Source organism: Aquarana catesbeiana, linkage group LG03, assembly GCF_042186555.1.
Source record: "Aquarana catesbeiana isolate 2022-GZ linkage group LG03, ASM4218655v1, whole genome shotgun sequence".
In the NCBI taxonomy this organism is placed as follows: domain Eukaryota; kingdom Metazoa; phylum Chordata; class Amphibia; order Anura; family Ranidae; genus Aquarana; species Aquarana catesbeiana.
The window spans coordinates 203,798,409-203,813,045 of NC_133326.1; positions in this window are offsets into that span (position 1 = coordinate 203,798,409).

Consider the following 14,637-nt stretch of genomic DNA (forward strand, 5'->3'; position numbering starts at 1 on the left):
ACTTGATAATCTGTTTGCTATCAGTTTAGCGTGCAATTTGACATCTACATTTAATAAGGATATCGGCTGAAAGTTTTGTGGAAGATTGGGTTCTTTGCCTGGTTTAGGGAGAGTTATGATTGTGGCTGTAAGCATTTCTGGGGGAAATTTTGCTGTAGTTGTTGCAGCTTCAAAAACAGGAAGTAAGTGGGGGGTTAGGATGGGGGAGAATAATTGATAATATTCTGAGGAATAACCATCTGGGCCTGGGGCTTTGTTGCGGGGGAGACGCTTGATGGCGTTGTTTGTTTCCTGTAGCATAAATGGTTGGTTTATGTATGCCAAATCTTCTGGTGATATTTTAGGGAGATGTATTGACTCCAGAAATTCTGAAATCACCATGTCATTGGGCTGAAAAGTATCTGGGTCCTTTTTAAGGTTATATAGTTGCTCGTAGTAATCGCTAAATGCATCGGCTATTTCTTGTGGGTTGTTAACTTTTTTGTTGGATTTGGGGTTGATGAGGTAGGATATTTTATGTTTAATAGTTTTTTCTTTTAATTGTGTGGCTAGGGACTTCCCTGCTTTATTCCCGTATCTATATGTCTGAGCTTTTAGTGATCTCAATTGGTGGTTATGGCGTGATATTAGGAGAGTTCGCAATTCTTGCCTGGACATAAACAATGTTTCTCTTATATTTTGTGTGGTATGTTGTTTGTTTAAATTTTCTAACTGTTGAATTTGAGCTAATATAGTATTGAGCTTTTCTAGTCTTTGTCTTTTTGCTCTAGCACTCATCTGTATGAGTAGACCTCTTACGTAAACTTTATGTGCGTTCCATAGTGTGAAGGGATCGCTCACCGAGGGGGCGTTGATGGCAAAAAATTCTTTAATTGCTTTTTCGATTTTCGTTAGATTTTGTGGTTGAGATAGTGTGAAAATGTAATTGCGCCATCTGCTAGCCCTGGTCTCGGCGGAGCGATCCCCCACGACTACTGATACCGGAGCATGGTCCGACCATGTAATACAATGCAGTTCAGATTTAGTAATCTGTTGTAGGATAAATTTATCTACTAAAAACAAATCTATGCGAGAATATGTATGGTGAACGCTGGAAAAAAAGTAAAGTCCTTTTCTGAGGAATGTTGGCACCTCCACACATCATACAAACCGGAAGATGAAATGAAATCTTTCAGGGTCAATCTGTTTCTTGAATGCTTGGTCTGGCTGGATGCATCTAGGTCTCTATTGGGGACAGCATTAAAGTCTCCACACATAATGGTATGACCCTGTTGCATCGATGAGACTTTTTTCCATACTTTTTTTAGAAAAGATAGCTGTTTGGAGTTTGGAAGATAGATGTTCACTAAGGTGAATTATTTGCCGTTAAGTTCACATACTAAGATAATGAATCTGCCTGAAATGTCCAAATGGATATCTAGACTTTGGAATTGTACAGTATATTTAATAGCTATGGCGACACCTCTTTTTTTTTTTGAGGTATAAATTGCTTGGAAAATGTGCGGGAACTGGCGATTTTGAAAGTTAGGCGATTTATTTGCTGCAAAATGGGTTTCCTGGAAACATATCACATCACAGTGAAGATTTTTAGCTTCTTTCCAGGCCATTTGCCGTTTGTATGGGCTGTTTAAGCTTTTTACATTGAGGGATACAATTTTTATTGGCATGGTGAGGATTCCTGTTATTCTTAGTTATAAGTCTTGACAACAGTATAGATGCCGGTTACCTTAAAGCCAATGAATGGCTCGATTCTGATCAGGAAGGCGATGGTCAGTCGTTGGCAGTGTGGTGGTCCGTAAGGTGGGACTTGCGGTTGAGGGAACTCTCAGGTGGTGGTTGTTGCGGATATGCTGAGATGAAATACTGCAGGTGGGGTTCCTGTTCAAGTGGTGTAGTAGGTGGTTCCTTGGGTTGCACAGAGATGGATCCTATTCTTGGAAACTTCTTGGAGAAAAGAAAACAGTTAACAGCAACAAACAACACTTGTGATTCTTAAAAGAATCTGTGCAGTAGGAATAACCGCTCAATCGAGGGGTGTTTAACAGGTAAACGAAAGGTGGCAGTCCCCGGGGCCATCAGGAATGCAATAGCAGTAGAGGTTGCCTAGAAGTAGATCTGGTTTGTGAACCTCTTTCTTTCTAGCCGTGGTTGTCTTGGACGTCTGCGTCAGGGAGAATGATTTGCCAATCTCGCAGGAGGCAGAGGCCATCTTTGATGTTAGAGATCACATGTGTAGTTCCTTCTCTTATTATCATGAGTTTTGCTGGGTATATCCACCGATAGGTGATATGATGGTTGTTCAGTGGCTTCGTGATAGAAGCTAGTTGACGCCTCTGTTGCATGGTAAAAGCTGACAGGTCAGCATAAAAGGAAAGTTCTTGGAACTCCTCTGGAAGGGAATCACGGTTTCTTGTGGCTGCCATAAACTGATCTTTGACATGATAAAAATGTATCCTGACAATAGTGTACCTGGGAAGGTGGGCGGCTACATGTTTAGGCTTAGGCAGTCTGTGGATACGATCCACTACTAGTTCATCATGGGGAACCTCTGGAAGGGCAGATTTCAGCATTTGTATAAAGTGAGGTTTCAGGTCAGGATTTTTAACTGATTCAGGTATCCCACGTATTTTAACGTTGTTCCTCCTGGACCTATCTTCTAAATTTGCTAATTTTAGTTTCAGTTGCATCATGTCATCATCTCTATCATTGTGGGCATCAACTAGATCATTGAAGGTGCATGCAAATTCACCCATCTTTGTTTCAACATGTGAGATTCTCTTGTTCACTGAAGATATTTCAGACTTAAATTGTCTAGTCAGTGATTGAATGTCAGCATGCAATGTGGATCTGAGAGATATCAACATATCTTTAAGTGTAGTGTCCATTATTGGTGTATTAGCGGTGGGGAAGTCAGTTATGGAGTCTTGTAGTTCTCTGGTATCATCCTGAGATGAGTGCAAGCTTACCCCTTCATCATCCTCCTCTGTATGATCCAGCTGTGGCTTGCTTTTGGCTGGGCTGGATGAGGCTGAGGGAGGCAGGGAGTATTGCTCAGCGGTGGGTGAAGTGTAAGCTCTGCTTGATCTTCTCCCCTGTGCAGCGCCGTTCTGTGTGTGAGAGCCTCGTGTGCCTTTCCCTTGCTTGCCGCCGCCATCTTGCTCAGGAGACCGCCGCTGCCACATGAAGTAATCTGGCAGCTTGTTGGGGTAAATATCCTCTTTTCTTTTCCTGGAGGTCATCCTTGATGTTCCCCCAGCTGAACCGCTCTGGTGGCAATAAAATGTCTAGGCTGAAAGTCGCTGTGTGAGTGTCTAATGACCCTTGGCAGAGAGGAGCTCTTTCACTGAGCGTCCATACACCGCGCCGGCTAGCCACGCCCCCAAAGTTTGTGAAATCTTTTTTAACATTAAAGTTTTTGCATAAAAATGACCTAAAATTGGATACAATTTTCATGCATGTCCTAAAACTTAATAAGAATACAATTAAGCAAAGGAGTCAAAAATATTATTGAAGAAAATCATCCAAAACTATAGTTTTTGTATGACAAAAATATGTTAACCTTACAACCAGGTGAAAGAGTGTTATCCCACTTCCCCAGCAACTGAGTGCCAGAGCCCAGAGAGCCTGTTCATGCTCCACACAATGCACACTCCAATGACATCATCAGTGCTTGACAGCTTTATTGATAGACAGCGCACACACAAGAGATACTGCCCTTGGTCTGTCCCTCTAACACAGAGGTGGCCATGGGATGAATACATACTGTATATGTATTGCATTGCATAAACTGTTGGCGCTATATAACTCATGTATAATATTAATAATAATGTATTGTACCACATGACTGATTCCAACAATTAGGGAAATGGATGGCTTGAAGTTATTGCTGGCAAGGGGGCACACCAATTACTTTTGGCAAACCCAAATATGTAACATAACTTTGGATCATTATCCTCAGTAAATACAGTAAATTAGCATTATGTTTTTGGCTTTTATGATTAATAGGATACTAAGATTATAATAGGTTATATACTCTAATTAGTTTTTTTTGTTTTTTTTTTAGATAACTTAGGCTACTTTCACACTGATCAGTTTTAATTCTGTTTTTGTGTTTAAAATAGCAGATAAAAAATGCATGACCATTAAATCCTATAGAATTATTCACACTGGTCAGTTGCAGGCCCATTGCATTTTTCAAAGTCCTGCTTGCTGCATTTTTGTTGCATTTTTGCTGTTGCGGTAAAAAAATGCATCAAAAATGCACCTTGCCATTGAAATGATTAAAAACAGCATAACAAATGAGTTAAAAACACATAAAAAATGAACCTTTGCTTGCATTTTTTGTGCTTTTTTTGAGTTTAACAGGTGCAAAATGCATCAGATATGCGGCAAAATTGCATATGCATTTTTACAAAGTTTTTGCAATGGAGCAATGTGAATGTATCCTTGCTTTTCAAAATGAGTACAGAACAACAATAAGTGTTAAGTATACAGGTCATACTGTATACTGCATACAGTAAAACGGTTAAATCCCTTAGAAGTAATTTAAGCTTTAAAATAAAGTAATTAAAAAAATGTACTTTTCCATGTATGAGAGGCAATGATTCAGTTAGGTCAATAAGGAGCGTTACACTATGTAATTAATAGTGGGAATAAATGATGCATGCAAAATAAATCAAAGCAGTTAAAAAAGTTAGTATAATTTTACACGGCATTGGTAATACTTGTATGGAGGAGTAAAAAGACAGATAGTGGGGAAGATGAAGATGCACAAATGGATAAAATGAGGAGTAGGGAAGGGAAAAGAGAAATATTTTGGTGGGAGGAGCACTATAACCTTATCATGAAACCAGAGCCTCTTCCCCTTGCCAACAAGAAAGACCTGCAGTGAATATGTGGCCAATTCCGGAAGAGCTGTCCATAACGTGCCACAAACCTTACTATATTTGCCCAGTGAGTGGTTAAGGGAGGCTGTAAGATATCCCATCTGTTTGACATCCTGGATTCTTGTGTTTAACGCCATCAAAGGGAAGGGGGCAATGCATTTCCACTTAAGGGCCACAAAGCACCTTGCTGCCATGAGTATATGTATCATTAACGTTTTAGACAATTTTAAAAAAGTCAAGTGGAAATGGGCCCAAGAGATATGTTTTAGGGGTGAAGGGGATTCAAGAGTTAAAGAGTTGGTGACTGAGTTGCCAGTAGGTTTTGATCAGTGCACAATACCAGTACATGTGTTGACTTTTCTTACAACTTTAGCATCTGTTGTCAGCTGATGAGCAAATGTTATGTAGCAGCTCTGCGGTTTGGTACCAATGGAGTTAGAGTATATAGGGGATATCCACAATTTATATACAGTACTTTGGTCATTCAGCTGTAGGAGTGTAAGGTAGACGAGGAGGTCAAGGCACTCAACTGGGCTGCAAGATAGTACTTAGTTATGTATGTGAAATCTAGGCCACCCTGACTGCATGGAACAAAGAGAAAATATCTAGAAATCCATTGGCATTCGAAGTTCCAGGAGAAGTTAGGCAGGTAATTTTGCAGTTATTTTTTATTTTTTTTTTTTTTAGATGGGAGAACATTATAGGGATTGGCAATGTCTCATAGAGACAGAATAGTGTCGGTAAAATGGCAGTTTAAATAATTGCTATGCGACCAAAAAAAAAGATATGGTAGGACTTCCTTTGGGGAAGGAGGTTTCTAATATTACTGTATACAGGTATAATGTTTTCTCTGTAAATAGTTTCATAGGTGGGGGTGTGTTTCACTTCTAAGTATTCGAGTGTGCACATTTTACAGTTGTTTGGGAAGGATCAAGACAATTTTTGAAATATTGTTGTGGCATGTTAGCAGGGAAAGATATGTTTTTGAAATTATGGATTTTGTAACCAGAGAGTGAACTGTATAGATCTAATGCATTATAAAGGGTTAAGGAGAGTAATGTGTAATTGGATTAGTATAAGAAAAGTATTTGCATAACAGGAGATCTTAAACTTTTTGTTTCAGACCAGCATTCCATGAATATTAGGGTTTTGTCTAATATGTTGCTATGGGCTCTATGCATATGGGGGAAGGGGCCAGGACTGTCTTGTATCATTAGAAATGATGAAGGGAAATCACAAAAGGCCCGTCACTTCATGAGTGTTTTACAGGACAACTTCATGTCCCAAATGGTGGATTCCCCAACTAGAAAGAATGCCCTGTTAGATCTATTCATTACGAACAATCCAAGTATGATCTCAGATGTAGAGATATGTGATAACTTGGGATCTAGCTATCATAGGATGATCATGTTTACCATAAATCACAGGAAAAGGAGGCATACAGGTAGTACAAAAACACAAAATTTCAAAATTTTCCTGAGGTACGGTCATTGCTACATGACATTAATTGGGACCAAATTCTGGAATAATTGAACACAGAAGAGAAATGGGAATGCTTTAGGGACATATTAGAAAAAGGTATCAAACAGTGCATTAAACTGTGCAATAAATATAGTAAAGCGAAAATTAGACCTGGGTGGTTAAACTGTAATGTGTGTAGCCTCATCAAGGAAAAAAGTATGGCCTTTAAAAAATATAAAGGGAATGGGTCCCCACCAACATTCCTGCTCTACAAGGAATGCAATAAAAAAAGTAAAAACGCAATCAGGGCGGCTAAAAAAGATTACGAGAGACACATATCAGAAGAAAGTAAAAATAACCCCAAATTTTTTTAAAATATATTAACCACTTGCCGACCGCCTCACGCAGATACACTGCGGCAGAATGGCACGGGCAGGCAGAATCACGTACCTGTACGTGATCTGCCTCCCGCGGGCGGGGGGTCTGATCGGACCCCCCCTGGTGCCCGAGGCGGTCGGCGTTTGTCCCCCGGCGATCGGAGGTGAGGGGCCATTCGTGGCCCCCCCTCGCGATCGCTCCCAGCCAATGGGATCATTCCTCTGCTGCTGTATGCTAAACAGCAGCAGAGGAAATTATGTCATCTCTCCTCGGCTCGGTATTTACTGCTCCGGTGCCGAGGGGAGAAGACTTCAATGTGAGTGCACAAACACACACACAGTAGAACATGCCAGGTGCACAATACACCCCTGATCCCCCCCGATCACCCCCCAATCACCCCCCCGTCACACTGACACCAAGCAGTTTTTATTTTTTTTTTCTGATTACTGCATTGGTGTCAGTTTGTGACAGTTAGTGTGGTAGGGCAGTTAGTGTTAGCCCCCTTTAGGTCTAGGGTACCCCCCTAACCCCCCCTAATAAAGTTTTAACCCCTTGATCACCCCCCGTCGCCAGTGTCACTAAGCGATCATTTTTCTGATCGCTGTATTAGTGTCACTGGTGACGCTAGTTAGGGAAGTAAATATTTAGGTTCGCCGTCATCGTTTTATAGCATCAGGGATCCCCATATACTACCTAATAAAGGTTTTAACCCCTTTATTGCCCCCTAGTTAACCCTTTCACCAGTGATCACCGTATAACTGTAACGGGTGACGCTGGTTAGTTTGTTTATTTTTTATAGTGTTAATTACCGAATAAAGGTTTAGCCCCCTGATCGCCCGGTGGTGATATGCGTCGCCCCAGGCAGCGTCAGATTAGCGCCAGTACCACTAACACCCACGCACGCAGCATACGCCTCCCTTAGTGGTATAGTATCTGAACGGATCAATATCTGATCCGATCAGATCTATACTAGCCTCCCCAGCAGTTTAGGGTTCCCAAAAACGCAGTGTTAGCGGGATCAGCCCAGATACCTGCTAGCACCTGCGTTTTGCCCCTCCGCCCGGCCCAGCCCAGCCCACCCAAGTGCAGTATCGATCGATCACTGTCACTTACAAAACATTAAACGCATAACTGCAGTGTTCGCAGAGTCAGGCCTGATAGCTGCGATCGCTAACAGTTTTTTTGGTAGCATTTTGGTGAATTGGCAAGCACCAGCCCCAAGCAGCGTCAGGTTAGCGCCAGTACCGCTAACACCCACGCACGCACCGTACACCTCCCTTAGTGGTATAGTATCTGAACGGATCAATATCTGATCCGATCAGATCTATACTGGCGTCCCCAGCAGTTTAGGGTTCCAAAAAACGCAATGTTAGCGGGATCAGCCCAGATACCTGCTAGCACCTACATTTTGCCCCTCCGCCCGGCCCAGCCCAGCCCACCCAAGTGCAGTATCGACTGTCACTTACAAAACACTAAACGCATAACTGCAGCGTTCGCAGAGTCAGGCCTGATCTCTGCTATCGCTAACAGTTTTTTTGGTAGCGTTTTGGTGAACTGGCAAGCACCAGTGGCCTAGTACATCCCGGTCGTAGTCAAACCAGCACTGCAGTAACACTTGGTGACGTGGCGGGTCCCATAAATGCAATTCAAGCTGGTGAGGTGGCAAACACAAGTAGTGTCCCACTGCCACCAAGAAGAAAACACAAACAGGCTCATCGTGCCCATAGTGCCCTTCCTGCTGCATTTGCCAATCCTAATTGGGAACCCACCGCTTCTGCAGCACCCGTACTTCCCCCATTCACATCCACAACCAAAGGCATTCGGCTGCATGAGAGGCATTTTTATGTCCTCCCGAGTACCCCTACCCAATGAACCCTCCCAAAAAAGATGTCGTGTCTGCAGCAAGTGCGGATATAGGCGTGACACCCGCTATTATTGTCCCTCCTGTCCTGATAATCCTGGTCTTTGCATTGGTAAATGTTTTGAACGCTACCATATACTAGTTGAGTATTAGCGTAGGGTACAGCATTGCACAGACTAGGCACACTTTCACAGGGTCTCCCAAGATGCCATCGCATTTTGAGAGACCCAAACCTAGAACTGGTTACAGTTATAAATGTTACAGTTACAAAAAAAGTGTAAAAAAAAAAAAAAAAAACACAAAAAAATATATAAAATTAAAAAAATAGTTGTCGTTTCATTGTTCTCTCTCTCTCTATTCTCTCTCTATTGTTCTGCTCTTTTTTACTGTGTTCTATTCTTCAATGTTTTATTGTTATTATGTTTTATCATGTTTTCTTTTCAGGTATGCAATTTTTTTATACTTTACCATTTACTGTGTTCTATTGTTAACCATTTTTTTGTCTTCAGGTACGCAATTCACGACTTTGAGTGGTTATACCAGAATGATGCCTGCAGGTTTAGGTATCATCTTGGTATCATTCTTTTCAGCCAGCAGTCGGCTTTCATGTAAAAGCAATCCTAGTGGCTAATTAGCCTCTAGACTGCTTTTACAAGCAGTGGGAGGGAATGCCCCCCCACGTCTTCCGTGTTTTTCACTGGCTCTCCTGTCTCAATAGGGAACCTGAGAATGCAGCCGGTGATTCAGCCAGCTGACCACAGAGCTGATCAGAGACCAGAGTGGCTCCAAACATCTCTATGGCCTAAGAAACCGGAAGCTACGAGCATTTCATGACTTAGATTTCGCCGGATGTAAACAGCGCCATTGGGAAATTGGGAAAGCATTTTATCACACCGATCTTGGTGTGGTCAGAGGCTTTGAGGGCAGAGGAGAGATCTAGGGTCTAATAGACCCCATTTTTTTCAAAAAAGAGTACCTGTCACTATCTGCTATCATAGGGGATATTTACATTCCCTGAGATAAATAAAAATAATTAAAAAAAAAAAGAAAGGAACAGTTTAAAAATAAGATAAAAAAAAGCAAAAAAATAATAAAGGAAAAAAAAAAAAAAAGCACTGTCCCCCCCCCCCCCCCCCGTCCCCCCTGCTCTTGCGCTAAGGCGAACACAATCGACGGTCTGGCGTCAAATGTAAACAGCAATTGCGCCATGCATGTGAGGTATCACCGCGAAGGTCAGATGGAGGGTAGTAATTTTAGCAGTAGACCTCCTCTGTAAATCTAAAGTGGTAACCTGTAAAGGCTTTTAAAGGTTTTTAAAAATGTATTTATTTTGTTGCCACTGCACGTTTATGCGCAATTTTAAAACATGTCATGTTTGGTATACATGTACTCGGCCTAAGATCATCTTTTTTATTTCATCAAACATTTGGGCAATATAGTGTGTTTTAGTGCATTAAAATTTAAAAAAGTGTGTTTTTTCCCCAAAAAATGCGTTTGAAAAATTGCTGCGCAAATACTGTGTGAAACAAAAAATGAAACACCCACCATTTTAATCTGTAGGGCATTTGCTTTAAAAAAATATATAATGTTTGGGAGTTCAAAGTAATTTTCTTGCAAAAAAAAATAATTTTTTCATGTAAACAAAAAGTGTCAGAAAGGGCTTTGTCTTCAAGTGGTTAGAAGAGTGGGTAATGTGTGACATAAGCTTCTAAATGTTGTGCATAAAATGCCAGGATAGTTCATGTGGTATCCCTGTACTCAGGAGAAGCAGCTGAATGTATTTTGGGGTGCAATTCCACATATGCCCATGGCCTGTGTGAGCCATATATCATTTAGTGACAACTTTTTGCAATTTTTTTTTGTCATTATTCAATCATTTGGGACAAAAAAATTAATATTCAATGGGCTCAACATGCCTCTTAGCAATTTCCTTGGGGTGTCTACTTTCCAAAATGGGGTCATTTGGGGGGGTTTGTACTAGGGGTGCTGAAATTAATCGTTGCGTCGATGCATCGCGATTTGGGTGTCCCCGATGCGGCATCGATGCATAAGGACTGGAAAATCAATGTCCGGTGACGTCATTACTAGCCCCACCCCTCCCGGGAAAGCGCTCCGAGCGTATTTTTAAAATGCCTTTATTTTAATGAATGTTGTATGAATGTTGTATGACAATAGATGCTGTGCCCCCACTGTATGTGCTTTTTAACCAAATTTCACCGCAGTAGTACGATCATGTGACTCCCGTCCCGTCCCGCCCCTCTCCGCTCTCCTCTCCGCTCTCCTCTTTCGTCTCCTGAGTCCTGATGTCAGCGGGGATTTCTCAGTCCCACCCGCCTCTCTTCTGATATGATAACTATAGTCAGCGGGCGGGACTGAGAATTCCCCGCTGATGTCAGGACTCAGGAGACACGTGAGAGGAGAGCGGAGAGGAGAGAGGAGAGCGGAGAGGGGCGGGACGAGCCGGGAGTCACATGATCGTACTACTACGGCGAAATTCTGTATGTTTTAAAAGCATATCCAGTGGGGGCACAGCATCTATTGTAATATAACATTAATTAAAAGAAAGTAATTGTGTGGGGTTAGTGATGGCTGCATTTAATGGGCACAGGTGGCTGCGTTTGGGCACAGGTGGCTGCGTTTGAGCACAGGTGGCTGCGTTTGGGCACAGGTGGCTGCGTTTGATGGGCACAGGTGGCTGCGTTTGACGGGCACAGGTGGCTGCATTTGACGGGCACAGGTGGCTGCATTTGACGGGCACAGGTGGCTGCGTTTGATGGGCACAAGTGGCTGTGTTTGACGGGCACAAGTGGCTGCGTTTGATGGGCACAAGTGGCTGCGTTTGGGCACAGGTGGCTGCGTTTGACGGGCACAAGAGGCTGCGTTTGACGGGCACAAGTGGCTGCGTTTGGGCACAGGTGGCTGCGTTTGATGGGCACAGGTGGCTGCGTTTGGGCACAGGTGGCTGCGTTTGGGCGGCACAAGTGGCTGCGCTTGGGCCCAGGTGGCTGCGTTTGATGGGCACAAGTGGCTGCGTTTGATGGGCACAAGTGGCTGCGTTTGATGGGCACAAGTGGCTGCGTTTGATGGGCACAAGTGGCTGCGTTTGACGGGCACAGTGGCTGCGATTGACGGGCACAGTGGCTGCATTTGATGGGCACAGTGAGGCTGCATTTGATGGGGGAGGTTCAGTATTTTTCAGTTTGTTTGCGCCCCCCAAAAAAATGTTGAGCACCAGCTGCCACAGGTCCAGCACAGAGACAGTACAGGGAACTTCACAGGGCTGTTTGTCATCTGTGGATTCTATCCCTTCTGACCTCCAAGCAGCCATGTGTGTGTGAATCTCTGTACCCTGTAGTGCACCGGATTAGTGCACTTTTTAGGGAGTGAGGTTATTTTTAATTCAAAGCAGAGTTCCAGTCAATTTTTTGTTTATTAGAAGTCAGCAGCTACAAAAAAAGTGCATCTTCTGACTTTTAATAAAAAGACACTCACCTGTCCCACAATCCAGTGACGTGGCCACCCAAACCCTCCATTCTCTCACCTGCCTGTCCACAGTGCTGGCAATACTACTGTGGGCATCCGGCTGTGAAAGCTTGCAGCTTCACAGCCGGGTGCGCATGTCTCACTGCGCTTTCCTGCATAGCCGGGCAATCTTTTGGGACCTGTGATGTGTCCCAGAAGATTGCTGGGTGGAAGGGCCGCCTAGGCGGCCCAAGCGGAAGTGGGAGCTCGTCAGTAATTGTGATGCATCGTTATGCATCGCGGAATCGAATCGAATTGTTGACCAGATAATCGTAATCGAATCGAATCATGAGACCAGTGAAGATGCGCACCCCTAGTTTGTACTGCCCTGCCATTTTAGCACCTCAAGAAATGACACAGGCAGTCATAAACTAAAAGCTGTGTAAATTACAGAAAATGTACCCTAGTTTGTAGACGCTATAACTTTTGCGTAAACCAATAAATATATGCTTATTGACATTTCTTTTACCAAAGACATGTGGCCGAATACATTTTGGCCTAAATGTATGACTAAAATTGAGTTTATTGGATTATTTTTATAACAAAAAGTAGAAAATGTCATTTTTTTAAAAAATTTTCAGTCTTTTTCCATTTATAGCGCAAATAACATCAAAAGAAAGCTCTATTTGTGGGAAGAAAAGGACGCAAATTTCGTTTGGGTACAGCATTGCATGACAGCGCAATTAGCAGTTAAAGCGACGCAGTGCCAAATTGTAAAAAGTGCTCTGGTCAGGAAGGGGGTAAATCCTTTCGGGGCTGAATTGGTTAACTGTAAAAAGACAAAATCGGAGCACATTGCACACTTAAAAGATGAGGATGGGAGGATGGTTACAGATGACACAAAGAAGGCAACTGTACTAAATGCCTTCTTCTCCACAGTTTTACACAGGAAAAAGAAGGGTTTAACGAAGGGTTTAACGACGTGGCTAGCAGATGCCAGAGCCAACCAAAGACTCAATAAACTTAACACAAATAAATCCCCAGGAGCAAATGGCTTATGCCCTGTACACACGGTCGGACATTGATCGAACATTCAGACAAAATCCATGGATTTTTTCCGACAGATGTTGGCTCAAACTTGTCTGGCATACACACGATCACACAAAGTTGTTGGAAAATCCGATCCTACTGAACGCGGTGACATAAAACACGTACATCAGGACTATAAACAGGGCAGTAGCCAATAGCTTTCGTCTCTTAATTTATTCTGAGCATGCATGGTGTAACGACACCCCGAGTATGAAAGGGGTTAAAGTCGTTTAGGACATTTCATACCCAAACACAAAGGCAGCTACCGAACACTCCAATCAGCCGAACAAGGAACCCATACAAATAATCTACCCCAGAAATGAGACACGGCTCTGTCTTCAGGTTTCAAGTAGGAATCAACTAATTTATTATAACACATGGACACAACAGATAAAATAACTCAGAGACTCTTTCCCCCCACCCTTGGAAAAGAGGGTGGGTTAAACTGTCCAATGACAATGGACACACAGGTCAGGTGTGTTTAACGTCTCATCAGTACACAGTCTTAGCAGGGAGAGCTGTTGGAAGAATCCCCCTTCCCTCCAATGCAATACACATCCTGTGATCCAAGGCAGACAAACACAATAGAACATTGGAATACAGCCCCACCCAAAACTAGCACAGCAAACAGTACACAGCACAATGAGATAGCACACATTATATATACACATATATACAGCATTGAGTCTCTGACTAGCACAGATCATAGTGGGGTTCTCATTCACCTTGTGCCCCTATTAGTGACTCCCATCACTATGGCACATCCAGGGTCCCCAGAGTCTGTGTGTCTTGGGGGACATGGACCTGAATCTAAAGTAATGCCAATTCAAGGGTCCCCAGGCATACAGCTCACAAAGAGCACTGTTCCCCCAAATGCCAAGGCCCATAATCGGCCGGCAGGAGGCTGGCATTCAGTCCCCTCCAAAAGCCTCTATCCCGGCTAGGTCTGTCACATTTCTCCCCTTTCGGCAGGAGACTAACACAGGAAGAGACCCCAGACAGGTTGACTCCGAAGTTGGTCAGTAGTTCCAGTCCCCCAATGCCGGTATCCACAAAGTACCCCAAATAAATTGTTCCAAACAGAGGATTACTCACCCAGCCAACCTCTGCATCTCTCAGAGAACATGCCCGCCGCTGGGGAGAGGCCTGGACTGGCCCTTCTCCCTGGAGTCTTTTCAGCCGCTGGAGAGAAGACAGGGTGACTGGGCTCACTCCGTCACGCCGTTGGGGATCTGGGCCGACCGCCCAGCATCCCTGGGGTATACAAGTGGAGACTGAAGTCCCATCCACTTTTGGTAGGTGAAAATCCCCCAGTGCTTGCAAAGCATGGCTGACATCCTCCTGTCCCAGTAGGAACTCCCTCTTCTGTTAGGTGAGGGCAGAGGCTTGCAGCACTCTGCTCTTTTGCCAGCTCTTCTGCTGGATTGGTGCCATCATTCTGGGGTGCCATATGCTGCTGGGAAGGGACCATCTCCTTCTCACCCTGGGCCCCTGGAACTG